Consider the following 20564-nt stretch of genomic DNA (forward strand, 5'->3'; position numbering starts at 1 on the left):
ACCGATGAGTGGTTGCTGCCGGTGAGCCTCAAGCCTGGCCTGGTGGTGTGCGATAATGGGCGAAATCTCGTTGCAGCTCTGGGACTAGCCGGTTTGACGCACATCCCTTGCTTGGCGCATGTGCTGAATTTGGTGGTGCAGAAGTACATTCACAACTACCCCGACATGTCAGAGCTGCTGCATAAAGTGCAGGCCGTCTGTTCGCGCTTCCGGCGTTCACATCCTGCCGCTGCTCGCCTGTCTGCGCTACAGCGTAACTTCGGCCTTCCCGCTCACCGCCTCATATGCGACGTGCCCACCAGGTGGAACTCCACCTTGCACATGCTGGACAGACTGTGCGAGCAGCAGCAGGCCATAGTGGAGTTTCAGCTGCAGCACGCACGGGTCAGTCGCACTGCGGAACAGCACCACTTCACCACCAATGACTGGGCCTCCATGCGAGACCTGTGTGCCCTGTTGCGCTGTTTTGAGTACTCCACCAACATGGCCAATGGCGATGACGCCGTTATCAGCGTTACAATACCACTTCTATGTCTCCTTGAGAAAACACTTAGGGCGATGATGGAAGAGGAGGTGGCCCAGGAGTAGGAGGAGGAAGATGGGTCATTTTTAGCACTTTCAGGCCAGTCTCTTCGAAGTGACTCAGAGGGAGGTTTATTTCAACAGCAGAGGCCAGGTACAAATGTGGCCAGCCAGGGCCCACTACTGGAGGACGAGGAAGACGAGGATGAGGAGGAGATGGAGGAGGATGAGGATGAAGCATGGTCACAGCGGGGTGGCACCCAACGCAGCTCGGGCCCATCACTGGTGCGTGGCTGGGGGGAAAGGCAGGACGATGACGATACGCCTCCCACAGAGGACAGCTTGTCCTTACCCCTGGGCAGCCTGGCACACATAAGTGACTACATGCTGCAGTGACTGCGCAACGACAGCAGAGTTGCCCACATTTTAACGTGTGCGGACTACTGGGTTGCCACCCTGCTGGATACACGCTACAAAGACAATGTGCCCGCCTTACTTCCTGCACTGGAGCGTGATAGGAAGATGCGCGAGTACAAGCGCACGTTGGTAGACGCGCTACTAAGAGCATTCCCAAATGTCACAGGGGAACAAGTGGAAGCCCAAGGCCAAGGCAGAGGAGGAGCAAGAGGTCCCCAAGGCAGCTGTGTCACGGCCAGCTCCTCTGAGGGCAGGGTTAGCATGGCAGAGATGTGGAAAAGTTTTGTCAACACGCCACAGCTAACTGCACCACCACCTGATACACAACGTGTTAGCAGGAGGCAACATTTCACTAACATGGTGGAACAGTACGTGTGCACACCCCTCCACGTACTGACTGATGGTTCGGCCCCATTCAACTTCTGGGTTTCTAAATTGTCTACGTGGCCAGAGCTAGCCTTTTATGCCTTGGAGGTGCTGGCCTGCCCGGCGGCCAGCGTTTTGTCTGAACGTGTATTCAGCACGGCAGGGGGCGTCATTACAGACAAACGCAGCCGCCTGTCTACAGCCAATGTGGACAAGCTGACGTTCATAAAAATGAAACAGGCATGGATTCCACAGGACCTGTCCATCCCTTGTGCAGATTAGACATTAACTACCTCCCCTTAACCATATATTATTGGACTCCAGGGCACTTCCTCATTCAATGCTATTTTTATTTTAATTTTGCCATTATATTGCGAGGCTACCCAAAGTTGAATGAACCTCTCCTATGTCTGGGTGCCGGGGCCTAAATATATGCCAATGGACTGTTCCAATGTTGGGTGACGTGAAGCCTGATTCTCTGCTATGATATGCAGACTGATTCTCTGCCGCGACATGAAGCCAGATTGTCTGTTACGGGACCTCTCTCCTCTGCCTGGGTGCTGGGCCTAAATATCTGACAATGGACTGTTACAGTGGTGGCTGACGTGAAGCCTGATTCTCTGCTATGACATGAAGACTGATTCTCTGGTGACATGAAGCCAGATTCTGTGTTACGGAACCTCTCTCCTCTGCCTGGGTGCTGGGCCTAAATTTATGAAAATTGACTGTTCCAGTGGTGGGTGACGTGAAGCCTGATTCTCTGCTATGGGACCGCTCTCCAATTGATTTTGGTTAATTTGTATTTATTTAATTTTTATTGTAATTCATTTCCCTATCCACATTTGCTTGCAGGTGATTTACCTACACGTTGCTGCCTTTTGCAGCCCTCTAGCCCTTTCCTGGGCTGTTTTACAGCCTTTTTAGTGCCAAAAAGTTCGGGTCCCCATTGACTTCAATGGGGTTCGGGTTCCCGACGAAGTCCGGATCGGGTTCGGATCCCGAACCCGAACATTTTCGGGAAGTTCGGCCGAACTTCTCGAACCCGAACATCCAGGTGTCCGCTCAACTCTACACCTGACTTCTCCACAACGCAACTGATGGTCCCAACACCATTTATAAGGCAAGAAATCCCACTTATTAAACCTGACACACAGGTGAAGTGAAAACCATTTCAGGTGACTACCTCTTGAAGCTTATCAAGAGAATGCCAAGAGTGTGCAAAGCAGTAATCAAAGCAAAAGGTGGCTACTTTGAAGAACCTAGAATATGACATATTTTCAGTTGTTTCACACTTTTTTGTTATGTATATAATTCCACATGTGTTAATTCATAGTTTTGATGCCTTCAGTGTGAATCTACAATTTTCATAGTCATATAGGCACCTAGTAGTGCCAGCAGCCTATCAGAGGAACAGGAAAGGGACACACCTCCCTGCCCTGCTCCTCCGCACAGCCTTCTGTTTGTATCGCTGTCCTGAGGAAGGCGATACAAACAGTCAGATCACTATGGAGATGAGCGCTTCGCTTCCACAATGGAAGCACTCATCTCAGTGCCTGCCCCGCCGCCGCACACACTGCCGCTGGCCTAGCTGGGGGGATTTGACCAAACCTGTCCCCCCTGCATTATTTCCTGGGGGGGATCCGCCCCCCGCCGCCCCCCCCTGCTTCCTATGCCCATGCTCAGATGCCACAAACAGGCCCCTCCAAAACCCAGTGTCGAGGTTAGTTTCGCCACAGATGGGGTCGGAAACGTTCACCTGCCAGTAAACTTAGCGTGATGAACTTGGACTGCGGATGACAATGACATCATTCGTAGTACTCAGGTGACTGATTGGTCACATGAGCGGAGAGCGGAGAATCGTGCAAAAAGTAAATATAGTAATAAAATGAAATAACCATTTCATCATCCTAGTTTACCGTTTCCAAGCCCATCCATGGCCCATCACTGAGCACACAGTATGTATATTTAATTGATACTTATGTATGCATTTACACTAGACTATGGACTGACTGCAGCATTTACACTAAACTGTGGACTGACTGACTGCAGCATTTACACTAGACTATGGACTGACTGACTGCAGCATTTAAACTAGACTATGGAGTGACTGACTGCAGCATTTAAACTAGACTATGGAGTGACTGACTGCAGCATTTACACTAGACTATGGACTGACTGACTGCAGCATTTACACTAGACTATGGACTGACTGACTGCAGCATTTAAACTAGACTATGGACTGACTGACTGACTGCAGCATTTACACTAGACTATGGACTGACTGACTGACTGCAGCATTTACACTAGACTATGGACTGACTGACTGCAGCATTTACACTAGACTATGGACTGACTGCAGCATTTACACTAGACTGTGGACTGACTGCAGCATTTACACTAGACTATGGACTGACTGACTGACTGCAGCATTTACACCAGACTGTGGGCTGACAACCAAGTTGCACATAAAACAACTATGGCAGGTGAACGTTAAGATGTGTGGCAGCAGCTGGTAGGCATGCAGCTCCGGGACACCTTTATTCCCCCAGCTACATAAAAAATGTAAATTATGTTATGTAATTTCAATTATGGGGGACCCCCACATATTTTTTGCCCACCATATTATTTGTATTCATCTAGTGACCAGTGTGGTTTAAATTCTCGTTTCTCATTATCCTTTGAACTCATCGCAAAACACTCTCTTTTAGATAGATTTATGAAGAAGAAATCCAAGGTTCGGGTGCATTAGTATCGCAGATTAGGCCAATGTAAAGTTGGTCTTAGACCAAGTCTTTGGTGTGCAGAATTTTGGTGCATTGGGGCTGATTTTGGGGAAATAAGTCTAAAAGCTAAATCAACAAACAGCTGGTATAAAGTAAGTAGGCAGAGTAATGATGCCCCAGGTTTATTATCCAGCATTGGTCAGTGTGAATGTCTGTCTAAATGTACTATGTTCACAAATAGGAAAGAATTACAAATACTAATTCAAATCACTGACTGTGTGGAGGTGGCCTAATGGAGACTTTGAATGCAGTTAGGCTTGTAGTCTGTCATGTAAACCACCCGCTGGCAAAAGTGCTGCTTATTTTGCTAAGATGGTGAATTGTTGAATAGTGTGCTATGTGGATTTTGGAGTCTTGGACTCCAGACCAAAATGGTGAAGTCACTACACCGTTGTTGGGTTTTAATTATACATGCTGTTTTATTGCAAAAAATATATTGTGGCACAAGTAAATACATCCTAAGGTTACATGCACACAAACGTATTTTCACGTTACTGCTTCTTCAGGAGGAGCGGCCCTCCTTTACACAGATAGTCAGATAGTAGGTAATCTAGTATAACTAGGCAGACAGGGCATATATGTAATTGACCATCATATTTAAAGTAGTTTTCTTTTTTGCATTGAATATTTATTATAACGCAATATATTTGAATCCCTACCGGAATCATGAAACAATGTAAATTTTAAAATCAAGTTTAATAAAAGATATTTTTTTTAAAGGAACATAGTAGTATTCATATTTTTGATTGATAAATTTAACTTTGATATAGAAGGTGAGTGAGCACCCACAACATTTGTACCATAATGGAAATATTTAATGGGAGGGTTACACATAGAATAAAATATAGATCATAAAAACATACAATATATCACACAAAAATAATAAAAAATACGAACACATACAATTAATGCCAGGTCTAGATTCACTGATTAAGGAATAGTGTGGCACACTCAATCCCACAATGGAGAGTGAGAGTCGAGAGTAATTATTTTTGTGTGATATATTGTATGTTTTTATGATCTATATTTTATTCTATGTGTAATGTGTGTTTATTCTATGTATGTTATTCTCTCCCATTAAATATTTCCATTATGGTATAAATGTTGTGAGTGCTCACTCACCTTCTATATCTTTCTTATATTATGCCACTTTGGGGTAGGGCACCCCTGTTGTGAACTAGCAGCACCTCGCATAGGCATTAGGTGTGAGCCAACCCCTTGTATTACATTTTTTTAAATTTAACTTTATACCAACTACTATCAGAAAGAACACGGGTATATTTCATCTATTTAATGTTTGTGTGTGACGTTAAAAGATATTGACAGTATCTCCTACAACATAGAATGACATCTACAGTACCCCACCTCTTAATACTGACCCCCCCCCCCACAGTGCCCCACCTCCTTAAAATGGGATCTTCTCAGCAGCCCACTCCCTTAACTTTGACCAGTCCCCTTAATTGTGACTTCCACCATTTGCCCCTTTAACAGAGACTGCCACAGTACCCAGCTCCCTTTACAGTGACCTCCACTGTACCCCACTGTCACGACCGCTATCCCAACAGCAGTCGTGTCGCACCAGACGGAGGGGAAGGGGGACCCTTATCTACGGATGGGAAATAGAACGGTCACCCCTGACTAACCCTAAGCTGGCACCTGTCTGCCCTGATACCCTAGACGGGGTGTGAACCCGTGCGGCGAGCAGGATGCCTAAACCCTCAGTCACCCTAACAAGACTAGACTGGGGAAAGGCAGATGGGAGCACTAGTCACCATCACTCACGTCTAGGAAAACAACAGGGGAAGACAGCAACAAACAAACAATCAAACATAGATAGACTTATCCAGTCACGAGCAGAGAAGGTGATCACAATAACGACAGTCCACACCAGACGAGAGCTCCACAGCAATACCATCAAACGATCTCCTTCAAAGGTCAGAATAGCACTGGAAATAAGGACTATATCTGGCAATGACTGCAAGTGAAACTGAAACTAATATAGTAGCTGGGAGTGGCAGACAGGACTCACCTGAGAAGGATGCCTACAAACTCCCAGTCAGGACAAAAAGGTTCACAAGGCAAAACCCTGATGACATACCCTGAACCACAGAGCAAACTCACAAGCTATCGCGAGTAGCAAGTCGCTGCGACCTTCTCCTCCCAGACCTGTCTGGATCAGTCACAGTCGTGACAGTACCCCCCTTTCTACGAGGGGCCACCGGACCCTCAAGACCCGGCCTCTCCGGATGGGACCTATGAAAAGCATGAATAAGTCTGTCCGCCTTTATCTCTGATGCTGGCACCCACATTCTCTCTTCGGGACCATAACCTCTCCAGTGCACCAGGTACTGAAGAGAGCGGCGAACATATCGTGAATCAACAATCTTTTCTACCTGAAACTCAAGACTGCCATCAACAACCAACGGTGGAGGCGGTAGTGGCAATGGTTCAGGAGGTTCTACATATCTCTTAAGCAGAGATCTGTGGAAGACATTATGGATCCTTAGAGTCTGAGGTAGCTCCAGACGAAAAGCCACCGGGTTAATGACCTTAATTACCCTATAAGGACCAATAAATCTCGGACCTAATTTCCACGAGGGAACCTTCAGCTTGATATTTCTGGTAGACAACCACACCAAGTCATTCACCCCAAGGTCCGGACCTTCAGAGCGCTTCTTATCAGCCGCACGTTTGTATCTACCACCAATTCTCTTCAAACTTTCTTGCACACTCTGCCACACTGATGAAAGTGAAGATGCAAATCGTTCCTCCTCGGGAATCCCAGACGGCCCCCCCTCACTAAACGTACAAAACTGAGGATGGAAACCATACGCACCAAAAAATGGTGACTTATCTGTGGATTCTTGACGATGATTATTAATGGCAAACTCGGCTAACGGTAAATAAGATGACCATTCCTCCTGATTTTCGGAAACAAAGCATCTCAAATATGTCTCTAGGTTTTGATTGGTACGTTCAGTCTGACCGTTGGACTGTGGATGGAAAGATGAAGAAAACGACAGATGAACCCCTAAACGAGAACAAAAAGCTTTCCAAAATTTAGAAACAAATTGGGTACCACGATCCGAAACAATATCGGAAGGGACCCCGTGAAGCTTCACGATGTGGTCAATAAAAACCTGAGCCAGTGTATTAGCATTAGGCAATGCGGTAAGAGCAATAAAGTGCACCATTTTACCGAATCTGTCAACAACTACAAGAATAACAGTCTTCCCAGCTGATACTGGTAGATCCGTAATGAAATCCATTGAGAGGTGCGTCCAAGGCCTGTTGGGGATGGCCAGAGGTAAAAGACGCCCTGCTGGACGAGTATGATCTACCTTAGAACGAGCACAGGTAGCACATGCAGACACAAAATTAAACACCTCCTGGCGCCACTTAGGCCACCAGAACGGACGAGACACTAATTCAGAGGTTGCCTTACTACCCGGGTGTCCTGCCAGTGTGGAGTTATGGTGTTCTTTTAGTATCTCCAGGCGTAAATTTTCTGGCACAAACAGTTTACCCGAGGGGCAGGAGGCCGGGGCGTCCCCCTGAGCTTCCAACACCCTCCCCTCTAAACCTGAGTGTAATGCAGAGACCACCACCCCCTTTTGCAAAATAGCCTCTGGTCCCTCAACATCACCCCCTCCAGGAAAACTTCGAGACAATGCATCCACCTTAGTATTTTTTGCCCCCGGGCGATAGGTTATTACAAAATTAAACCTAGTAAAAAATAACGACCACCGAGCCTGTCTAGGGTTGAGACGTTTAGCAGACTCCAGATATAATAAGTTTTTGTGATCAGTAATCACTGTGACGGGATGAACCGCCCCCTCCAAAAAATGACGCCACTCCTCAAAGGCCAACTTAATAGCCAAAAGTTCCCTGTTGCCAATATCATAGTTCCTTTCTGCAGTAGACAATTTCTTTGAAAAGAAAGCACACGGACGCCATTCACCAGGGGACGGGCCCTGAGAAAGTACCGCTCCCACCCCCACCTCTGATGCATCAACCTCTACAATAAAAGGAAGCGAGACATCTGGCTGTACGAGAATAGGGGCCGAGGTGAATCTCTCCTTCAGAGTTGTAAAGGCAGTTTTGGCTGCATGTGACCATTTGGAAAAATCGGATCCCTTTCGGGTCATGTCAGTCAGTGGTTTGACCACCAAGGAATAGTTCTTTATAAACTTTCTATAAAAATTGGCAAACCCCAGGAAACGTTGCAATGCCTTCAGGTTCTCAGGCAGATCCCAGTCCATAATCGCCCGGACTTTCTCTGGATCCATGCGGAAACCTGAATCTGACAACACATACCCCAGAAATTGCAGTTCTTTTACGGCGAACACACATTTCTCTAATTTAGCAAACAATTTGTTGGCCCTTAATATCTGCAGCACTTGTCTCACATGGATCTTATGTGTCTCCAAATCCGGAGAATAGACCAGGATGTCATCAAGATGTATCACAACAAATCTCCCGATAAGGTGACTAAAAATATTGTTGACAAAATGTTGGAACACCGCAGGCGCATTAGTAAGACCAAATGGCATGACCAGATTTTCATAATGCCCTTCTGGAGTATTAAAAGCCGTCTTCCACTCATCCCCCTCTTTGATGTGAACCAGGTTATAGGCTCCTCTGAGATCCATATTAGAGAACCATTTAGCACCAGCAACCTGATTAAAGAGGTCGGGAATGAGAGGAAGAGGATAGGGATCTCGGATAGTTATCCGGTTTAATTCCCGGAAATCCAGGCAAGGACGCAGGCCCCCATCTTTCTTTTTAACAAAAAGAAACCTGCAGCCACGGGTGAAGAAGAGGGTCTGATGTGTCCCTTAGCCAAACTCTCCGAAATATAATCTTTCATAGCCTTCCTCTCCGGGCCGGAAAGATTGTATAACCGGGTTTTAGGTAGTTTTGCCCCAGGTACAAGATTAATCGGGCAATCATATGGACGATGAGGTGGTAACCCCTGACAACTCTTCTCAGAAAACACATCCATAAAATCTGACAGAAAGGCAGGTAGAGATGTTACAGAGAGTGTAGAGAACCTACTACTCAAGCAGTTGTCCTAACAATGTTCACTCCACTCCACAATCTCCCCGGCCTGCCAATCCACCACTGGATTGTGGGTCACCAGCCAGGGAAGCCCCAATACCATAGGAGCCGGAAGACCGTCCAGGACATAACAAGAGATATGTTCTTTATGGAGGTCCCCTACCTGCAGATGGATGTTATGGATGATCTGAGTTAACTCTCTCTGAGTAAGAGGGGAGGAGTCGATGGCAAAAACAGGAATAGTTCTGCGTACCGGTTCCGGAGTAAAACCCAGAGCCTGAGCAAACCGTGAATCCACCAAGTTGACCCCTGCCCCACTGTCCAAAAAGACGGAACAGATCTCAGTCTTATTGCCCGCCTCAACGGTAGCGGACAACAAAAACTGAGACATGCGTATGGAGGAAAGAAATACGCCCAGACTGTTATCCTCCGCACAATCTGGGGACTCTAGTTTTCCGCCGGCTCCCTTGTTTGTGGTCTCTTGGGTTCTGAGGGACATACCTTTACAAAATGACCCCTCCCCCCACAACGAAAACAAACCTCTGACCTACGGCGGACCTTAGAAGGATTTACCCGTCTAGTGGCGCCCCCAATTTGCATTGGTTCGACTGGATCATAACAAACCAATCCCTGCCCTATAGAGGCCTCTGTAGAATTTAATAGTCTCTCCCTGAGTAGTCTGTCGATTCTTATGGACAGAGACATAGCAGCCTCAAGAGACCCAGGGACCTCGTATACCGCCAGCGCGTCTTTTAATTTTTCAGACAACCCCTGGCAGAACTGACTCCTAAGGGCCGAGTCGTTCCATAAAGTATCAGTAGCCCACCTACGGAATTCGGAACAATATAGTTCAGCAGACCGGTTCTCTTGCCGAAGTCTACGTAGCTTAGACTCAGCCAGTGAGACCCTGTCCGGGTCATCATATACTAGACCCAGGGCTTTAAAAAACTCCTCCACTGATCGTAAGGCCGGAGAGTCTGATGGTAGGGAGAAAGCCCAAGCCTGCGGATCTCCTTGCAGGAGCGAAATTACAATGCCCACCCGTTGTTCCTCACCGCCAGAGGACCTAGGGCGTAACCTGAAGAACAATTTACAAGCTTCTCTGAAGGTTACAAATTGGTCTCTTCCTCCTGAGAACCTATCAGGTAAAACCACTTTTGGTTCAGGAGTACCTTGGTTTCCCGTAGCAACGGTGGAACCCAAGGATTGCTGCTGCTGCTGCACTGTTGCTTTTAATCCTGCCACTTCCAGGGATAACCCCTGTAATTGTTTTGCCAAAGCCGTAACCGGATCCATAGTGGAACAGAAAAATACAAAGCAAAAAAAAAAAAAAAAAGTCACTTTTTTTTTTTTTTTAAATGGCCAGATATACTGTCACGACCGCTATCCCAACAGCAGTCGTGTCGCACCAGACGGAGGGGAAGGGGGACCCTTATCTACGGATGGGAAATAGAACGGTCACCCCTGACTAACCCTAATCTGGCACCTGTCTGCCCTGATACCCTAGACTGGGTGTGAACCCGTGCGGCGAGCAGGATGCCTAAACCCTCAGTCACCCTAACAAGACTAGACTAGGGAAAGGCAGATGGGAGCACTAGTCACCATCACTCACGTCTAGGAGAACAACAGGGGAAGACAGCAACAAACAAACAATCAAACATAGATAGACTTATCCAGTCACGAGCAGAGAAGGTGATCACAATAACGACAGTCCACACCAGACGAGAGCTCCACAGCAATACCATCAAACGATCTCCTTCAAAGGTCAGAATAGCACTGGAAATAAGGACTATATCTGGCAATGACTGCAAGTGAAACTGAAACTAATATAGTAGCTGGGAGTGGCAGACAAGACTCACCTGAGAAGGATGCCTACAAACTCCCAGTCAGGACAAAAAGGTTCACAAGGCAAAACCCTGATGACATACCCTGAACCACAGAGCAAACTCACAAGCTATCGCGAGTAGCAAGTCGCTGCGACCTTCTCCTCCCAGACCTGTCTGGATCAGTCACAGTCGTGACACCCACTCCCTTAATAATGACCTCACAGTACCCAGCTGCCCCTTTTAATAGTGGCCTCCACAGTCCCCTCCTTCCTTAACAGTGACCTCCACAGTGCCCGCCCCTTTAACAATAAACTTCACAGCGGCCTGTCCCCTTAACAGTAAGATCCACAGCTCCTGCCCCTTTAACAGTGACATCCACAGCGGGCGACCGTTTTTTTTGCCCGTTTACGGGCCATAATCATTCCGTTTCCGTATTTCCGTTTTTTCGTTCTGTTGAAAGATAGGACATGTTCTATTATTGCCTGCAAAACACGTTCTGTGGCTCCATTCAAGTCAATGGGTCCGCAAAAAAAACGGAACACATACGGAAATGCATCTGTATGTCTTTAGTATCTGTTCCGTTTTTGCGGAACCATGGAACCATCTATTGACCAGCCCAATTTTTTCTATGTCATTATTGTATACTGTATATGCTATGCGGAAAAACGGAATGTAAACAGAAACAAATTGCAAATTTCAAAAACATAACACTACAATGAAAAGGTCAACATAATACGTTGAACTTACAGAGTAAAAGGGTAAATGCAGTATAGGGTGATATACACCCTTAAAACACAACATATTTGTCTAACAATGTACACTTGAAGGAAACACTGATAAGAACGTCAGACCTGCCACCATTAACGAAAATGACCAGGAAGAACATATTTTCCTAACCTGTACCCATATGGAAAAGTGCAAACAACAGGTACCTATGGAAACTGGAATGGAGTACCCGTGAAAGTTGAAGGCAAAAACCAACACATATAACAGATCTCAACTGTAACCCTTAGACAAAAACACAGCACTGACGAACAAGGAGCACAGGAGGGAGGGGGGGGGGGAGTATGAAAGAGTACAAAGAGTGAGTCATCTAGTTTCTCATGACAATAGGCTCTCAAAACCCTGGGAGTCCTGGAATGAAAACCAAGGGGCCCAAGCATCCAGAAAAGCTTTATGTTTGGATCGTAGCTGCGAAGTAAGTTCCTCTATTCTCCAGATCTCCTCCACCTTTTGAATCCAGCAGCCAGTTGTTGGGGACGAAGAGGACTTCCACCTCACAGGGATGCATGCCCTAGCCCCTATCACCAGGAAGCACAGACAAGACTTACGAAGCACGCTCATTGGTAAATCCGATAAAAATAATAGAAAGAAACCAGGCGTATTCATGATTGAGAACTGAAAAATTGAGGACAGTGCTTTGTGGATCGACTGCCAGGAGGGACTGAGTTTGGGGCAATCCCAAAAAATGTGTAACATCGAACCCAGGGCTGAGTCACAGAGCCAGCAAACTGGGGACGCAGATGGAAACATTTTCTGTAATCTGACAGGGACATAATACCATCTGGACATCTTATACCCCGCTTCCTGGAACCTACTCACAATGGGTGACTTGTAGAGCAGGCAAAATAGTTTGGGCCAGTGGTCAGGGGGGATGTCCACTCCCAGTTCTTGCGACCACTTTGTCACGTATGGGGGCAGATAGTCCTGTCGAGGAGCCACCAATGTCTGATAACACTCAGATAGGGAATGTCTATAAGCTCCCGACCCAACACATGCTTTCTCAAAGAAGGTAAGTGACCTGAAATACCCTGCGGAAGCCGGAATTGAGGAAAGGAAATGTGCCAGTTGTCTGGATCTCCAAGAACCCAGGGAACAGGGGTCCGTCAATTTCAGAAACTCATCATACGTAAGCCATCTTCTAAAAAAGGGGGCGCAAGACCTACCACCAACACACCATTGCAAAAACGGTCCACACCGATAACTCGCCGGTAAACTGGGGTTTCCTAGAATTGGGAACAGCGTGGAGGGAGAGGGTGAGATAAAGGGACTTTCTTTAACCTTATGAAATTGCGCAATAATGGGGCCTATTGTGGGATAATTAGAGAGAGCTGAAGGGAGTTTCAGATCTACCCAGGGAAAGGAGGCCAGAGGAGAGCTCGAGTAAAGTTGTTCGATAGATATCCACTGTTTGTACTTTGCGTGTCGACACCAGTCTACAATCCTTTAAAGCAAGGAGGCAGAGTACTATTTACGGAAGTCCGGCACGCCCAAACCCTCCTTTGTCCCTCGGGATATGTAAGAGATCTAGCTAATCTCGGACTGCCCCTCGCACAGATAAATCTGAATAAGTCCCCATGGATCCTATGGAAGAAGCTAGCGGGAAGTCTAATGGGAAGGGTCTGAAAGAGGTACAACACACGTGGAAGGATGTTCATTTTAAAAATAGCACACCTTCCAAACCATGTGTGTAGTCCCTTCGACCACCTCTTAAGATCATCTCTTATCCGATCCCGGAGAGGAATATAATTCCTCTGGTACACCTCCTTCAGATCTGAGGGGATATAAGTGCCCAGATATTTCACTGCCCCGGTAGCCCACTCAGGTCAGACAAGAGAGTATCCGGTAGCGATACAGTCAAGGCCTCTGATTTCTAAAGGTTGATTTTTAGGTTAGAAAGGTCACAAAGTGTGTGGAATTCAAACATCAAGTTCGGAAAATAAATCCTGGGGTTAGTAAGCGTCAACATTAAATCATCCGCATAGGCCGCTATCTTATATTCCCTGCCCTCAATCGAGAGTCCCGCAACATTCGGGTTCTGCCGTATAGACCTCAAGAGTGGTTCCAGAGTAAGCACGAAGATGAGTGGGGAGAGGGGGCATCCCTGGAGAGTCCCATTCTGAATCGCAAAGGACGAAGAGAGCACACCGTTCACCTTCGTGGCCATGGACGGAGACTCATATAGCGCTCGGATCCATGTCGCCATAGGGCCTGTAATGCCCACATAGTGCAACACCGCGAACAGCCAAGGCCACCCCACTCTGTCAAAAGCTTTTTCAGCATCTGTAGATAAAAGACAAAGCAGGGTACCTTGGGTCCCGGCGTGGTGAATCAGATTGAGTACCTTGGTGGTGTTATCCCTCGCCTCCCGCGACGGAATGAAACCCACCTGGTCATTGTGTATGAGCTCAGATAGCAGTGGAACCAGACATGTGGCCAGAATTTTTGCGAAAAATCTGAGGTCTACGTTTAGAAGTGAAATTGGACGGTAGTTACCGCAGAGGGTGGGGTCCTTTCCTTCCTTATGTATGACCATTTATATGCGCGTTAGACATATCTGCAGGGAGTGAATGCCCTGTACTGAGGACATTTAGTGCTTTTGCGAGTGGGGCCTGGAGAAGAGATAAAAATCTTTTGTAGTAGGAGGCCATCCGGGCCTGGAGCCTTACTGGGCTGCATGGTTTTTAATGCCTCCGCTAAATCCTTGACCGAGATTGGCCTGTCTAAATCTTGGAGGGTGTCTGCAGGTATCTTCGGCATACCTGAGTCTGCAAGATACTTGTCCATCACTGAGCGCAAAGACCCACTGGTGACGCTGGATTGTGGAAAGTTGTATAGAGATTGGTAGTACTGAGCAAAGGTTTCTGCAATAGCAGAGGGATCATTAAGAAGGGAACCTCGGGCATTGGCTATACGGGGAACATAATTCCTTGTTCTTTGATCTCTAAGTAATCTGGCTAGCAATTTACCACTTTTGTTTCCGAACTCAAAAAAAAGTCTGTGGCCCTTCGCTAAAATGTTTTTCGTACATACATCCAATTTCTCCTTGAGCTTACTTCTGGCCAGGAGGAGGGAAGTGCGCGCGGCTGTCGCATGGGACTTTTTATGGGCCTGCTCGAGGTTAACAATTTCTGCTAAGAGCTGACAGATTTTAGCTGCCCTTTCTTTTTTACGTCTCGCTCCATGCTTGATGAACTCCCCACGGATTACACATTTGTGAGCTGCCCACACCGTGATAGGCGACATATCATCACTCTGCTTGGTTTCAAAGTACTGAGAAATAGCTGTGTGAACATCCTGGGCTACTTCCAAATCCTGCAGTAAGGACTCATTCAATCGCCACTGCCAAGATTTCGGAGTGTGGAGAGGGATAAGGCCATATTCTTATCAGTGTGATAAGAACTTAAAGAAGTTATACCATCTTAGACAATGGGGGCATATCGCTAGGATCGCTAGGATATGCCCCCATTGTCTGATAGGTGCGGGTCCCACCTCAAGGACCCGCACCTACAAGGAGAACAGAACAGAGAAAATTGAGAACGGTGCACTGCACATGCGCAGCCACCCTCCAGCCACAACTCTCCCCGTTCTCCTTGTAGGTGCGGGTCCCAGAGGTGGGACCCGTCCTATCAGACAATGAAGTCATATGTCACCACACACAAGATTTTGCGTGGGATCTTCAAGCAAGATGGCCTCTTCATGCTCAAATGGATAAGGTAAGTATGATTTTTATTTTTACTGTCATTTCAGGGAAAATTGATTTGTTACCATGAAGCATGAGGACATTTGGCTTTGCAGCACTCAACACTACCTGTAAAAAAAATCACAAAGACCAATTGGAAAAAATAAAAAATTATCCCAAAAGGAGTAAAATGCAGTTTTTTCCTTCTACTAAACCACACCTCCAAATCGAGCTGAAAAGTTGAAACAGGTGTGCTAGGGGCAGTGGATTATTATGTTTGGCACATTCGCTTCATGAATAGGTCCAAAATTTGAAGCAACGTTATTTGCCAGAAATGCAACAAATTTTGGCACAGTTTCAAATGAAGTGTAGGTGCAATCACATTAGTAAAAATTTCTCAAATGAATGTAATAATATGAATCCTCACGGGTTGTACACCACAGTAGCTTCCAGCAAGCACAGAGAAAAAGTTGTATGAAATTAGGATGTTGTGTACATTATTCATTTACAGTAAATGTAATTATCTGTTAATTAGCTTAAGTGTATTTTAATAATGCACACCCTAAATTATAGTCATAAAAATGAAACCAGCTATGAACTGTGAAAAATAACATGGAATATAAATTTGTCCACAAGAGGGTGCTAGCACCCTGAAAAGAAATTGAGAGAATTTTGCTTGAACATTTTCTCCAAGTATAACATCAAGGACAAACTGACATTCTGACAGGAAGTACAGAGACTGGACTGCAGAAGACTGGTTGATGTTATTTACTTTGTTAAAGCCCCCTTCTGATGGGCTCACTCACAATTTTGCCTAAGAACACTGCCATAAATAAAGAATGGTATCAAAACATCCCCCAAGAACAACTTCGCCCAATGATCCAGGAGAAATTTCTCTAGCATGATGGAGCAACATGTCACAAAGCAAAAGTGATAACTAAAGGCTCTTTCACACTTGAGTTCTTTTCTTCCGGCATAGAGTTCCGTCGTTGGGGCCCTATGCCGGAAGAATCCTGATCAGTTTTATCCTAATGCATTCCGAATGGAGTGAAATCCGTTCAGGATGCATCAGGATGTCTTCAGTTCCGGAACGGAACGTTTTTTGGCCGGAGCAAATACCGCAGCATGCTGCGCTTTTTGCTCCGGCCAAAAACCCTGAAGACTTGCCGCAAGGCCGGATCCGGAATGAATGCCCATTGAAAGGCATTGATCCGGCCTTAAGCTAAACGTCGTTTCGGCGCATTGCTGGATCCGACGTTTAGATTTTTCTCAATGGTTACCATGGCTGCCGGGACGCTAAAGTCCTGGCAGCCATGGTAAAGTGTAGTGGGGAGCGGGGGAGCAGCATACTTACCATCCGTGCGGCTCCCGGGGCGCTCCAGAGTGACGTCAGGGCGCCCCAAGCGCATGGATCACGTGATCGCATGGCACGTCATCCATGCGCATGGGGCCCTCTGACGTCATTCTGGAGCGCCCCGGGAGCCACACGGACTGTAAGTATACCGCTCCCCCACTCCCCGCTCCTACTATGGTAACCAGGACTTTAATAGCGTCCTGGGTGCCATAGTAACACTGAAAGCATTTTGAATCCGTCTTCAAATGCTTTCAGTACACTTGCGTTTTTCCGGATCCGGCGTGTTATTCCGGCAAGTGGAGTACACGCCGGATCCGGACAACGCAAGTGTGAAAGAGGCCTAAGGCTACATGCACACGCCATTTTGCATCAGTCTGTGCATCCATTTTCTGTCCATGTGTCTGTTTTTAATGTCCGTTTTGCATCAGTTTTTCAAAAAAATTGATGAATTTGATTGGCAGTTATTTCTAGACCCACCCTTTTGAGAACACCCACAGGATGGTAGGATGATAAAAATGGCCCCTATTTTGGCCCCAGCTAAAATAATGTCTCCTATGGTGTAAATCATTTTTTATAGTGCCCCCAGTTTTAATAATGCCCCCATGTAGGCCCCCAGCTAAAATTATGTCCCCCATAGTGTAGGATTTTTTTTTACTGTCCCCAGCTTTAATGGCCCACCAATGTTCTTTTTTGGGTTGATTTAAAAAAAAAAATCACCTTATCCACTTGCTCGTGCTGCAGCAGTCTCTTCTCTCTTCACTGAACAGGACCTGCCGAAGGCCCAGCGATGTGCAATGACATCACTGAGTGCTCCCACGTGGTTACGTCACCATGCATATCGCAGGTCCTGCTCAATGAAGAAAGAAGAGACTGCCGCAGCATGAACAAGTGGGTGAGGTGAGTTTTTTTTTAACCCCTAAATGGCCATATGGATAAAGTGTACCCGTTTTTAACGGCCACTAGACGGGTGTACTCCTGTCAATCGGCCGTTAAAAACTGTCCCATTGATTTCATTGGTGCTAAAAATGGCAGTGTGACGGCTGTTACCTAAACAGACGTTACACTGCCATTAGTCACTAAGGCTAAGGCCTAAGGCTACATGCACACGACAGTGAATAATGGCCATGTAACGGCCGATTAAGTAAGGCGGCCATTTTTAGCACCAATGAAAGTCTATGGGGCTATTCACATGGCCGCTCTTTTGAAATCAATGGGACCGTTTTTAACGGCCGATTGACAGGAGTATACCCATCTAACGGCCGTTAAAAATGGTACACTTTATATGGTCATTTAGGGGTTAAAAAAAATCACTTCATCCACTTGCTCGTGCTGTGGTAGTCTCTTCTATCTTTATTGAGCAGGATCTGCTGAAGGACCTGCGATATGCATGGTGACGTCATCGCGCACATCGCAGGTCTTTCGGTGAAGAGAGAAAAGACTGCTGCAGCGCGAGCAAGTAGATAAGGTGAGTTCTTTATTTTTTTTGTAAAATCAACAAAGAAAGAAAAAAAAAAAACAGTGGTGGGGGCATTATTTAAACCATGGGGGAAATTATTTAAGATGGGGCCCTACATTGAGGCCATTATTAAAGCTGGGGACATGAAAAAAAAAAATCTATACTATGGGGGACATTATTTAAGATGAGGGCTTACATTGGGGGCATTATTAAAGCTAGGGCAGTAAAAAAAAAAATTCTACACTATGGGAGGACATTATTTTACCAGGGGGCCTACATGGTGGCATTATTAAAGCTGGGGGCAGCAAAAAAATAAAAAATTCCTACACTATGGGAGACAATATTTTAGTTGTGGGCCTACCATCCTGTGGATGTTCTCAGAAGGGTGGGAGTAGAAATAACTGCCAATCAATTTCATCCATTTTTCATGTCTGTTTTTAATATGAAAACATGTTTGTTTTTAACATGAAAAACTAATGCAAAATGGATGCAAAACGGACATTAAAAACAGACACACGGCCAGAAAATGGATGGACACATGGATGCAAAATGGCAATGAAAAACTGACCGTGTGTCTGTTTTTAATGGACGTCTTGTGTATATAGCTTTAGTGTCTATGTGAACAAAATATTGAAATTTTGGGTCCATGGCCAGATCTCAATCTCATGGAAAACCTGTGGTCAATCCTCAAAAAGCAGAAGGACAAATATAAACACTGAAATTGTGAAAAACTCCAAGTACTCATTAGGCAATATTGGGTCGAAATGTGTCAGGATTTGGCTCAGAAGCTTATATCCAGTATGCTATGGTGAATTACAGAAATCTTGGGGAAAAAAACGGTTAAACTGTAAATATTGAGTCTTTGTATAAATTGAATGGATTTGTCAATAAAAGTTAACCTGTTTAATATTTCTAGTCTATGGGCAGTTGGGACTTATCTCTAATCGGATGTTTTAAACCCGCTAATCAGAGATCACATCTGCACATTAATCTTCAGTCAGCAGGGCTCCCCATTTTTATTTATAAAAAAATATCAAATTTACCAAAAATTGGGAAAAATGTGCAAATTTCCAAGTTTCAATTTCTCTACTTCTATAATACATAGTAATACCTCCAAAAATAGTTATGAATGTACATTCCCCATATGTCTAATTCATGTTTGAATCATTTTGGGAATGCCATTTTATTTTTTGGGGATGTTACAAGGCTTAGAAGTTTAAAAGAAAATCTCAAAGTTTTTACGAAAATTTCCAAAACCCACTTTTTAAGGACCAGTTCAGGTCTGAAGTCACTTTGTGAGGCTTACATAATAGAAACCACCCAAAAATTACCCCACTTTAGAAATTACACCCCTCAAGGTATTCAAAACTGATTTTACAAACGTTGTTAACCCTTTAGGTGTTCCACAAGAATTAATGGAAAATGGAGATAACATTTCTGAATTTCACTTTTTGGGCAGATTTTCCATTTAAGTCAATTTTTTCCAGTAACAAAGCAAGGGTTAACAGCCAAACCAAACTCAGTATTTATTGCCCTGATTCTGTAGTTGAAGGAAACACCCCATATGTGGCCGTAAACTGCTGTATGGTAACACGGCAGGGCGCAGAAGGAAAGGACCGCTATATGGCTTTTGAAGGGCAGATTTCGCTGGAATAATTTTCAGGTGCCATGTCACATTTGAAGACACACTGAGGTACCTCCACAGTGGAAAACCCCAAGAAGTGACCCCATTTTGGAAACTACACCCCCCAAGGAATTTTTCAAGGCATGTAGCGAGCACTTTGACCTAACAAGCGATTCATAGAATTTTGAAATATTTGGCTGTGAAAATGAAAATTTAAATTTTTTACAAGAAAATGTCTCTTTAGGCCCCATGCACACGGCCGTTGTTCACCGCCGTGTGCGGGCCGTGGAACCGCGGCCTGGATCCCTCCTGAGAGCAGGAGCGCACGGCGTCACTGGTTGCTATGACGCCGTGCGCTCCCTGCTGCCGCCGCAATACAGTAATACACTGGTATGATCTATACCAGTGTATTACTGTTCTGTGCCGGCAGCAGGGAGCGCACGGCGTCATAGCAACCAGTGACGCCGTGCACTCCTGTTCTCAGGAGGGATCCAGGCCGCGGTTCCACGGCCCGCACACGGCTGTGAACAACGGCCGTGTGCATGGGGCCTTAGGCCCACATTATTTATTTTCACTAGTGGTAACAGAGTAAATTACACCCACAATTTGTTACCCATTCTCTCCTGAATATGGCAACACTTCATATATGGCCGTAAACTGCTGTGAAGTTCAGTGTACTGATAAGCAACACCT

The sequence above is a fragment of the Bufo gargarizans genome, chromosome 4 (genome assembly GCF_014858855.1).
Source record: "Bufo gargarizans isolate SCDJY-AF-19 chromosome 4, ASM1485885v1, whole genome shotgun sequence".
In the NCBI taxonomy this organism is placed as follows: domain Eukaryota; kingdom Metazoa; phylum Chordata; class Amphibia; order Anura; family Bufonidae; genus Bufo; species Bufo gargarizans.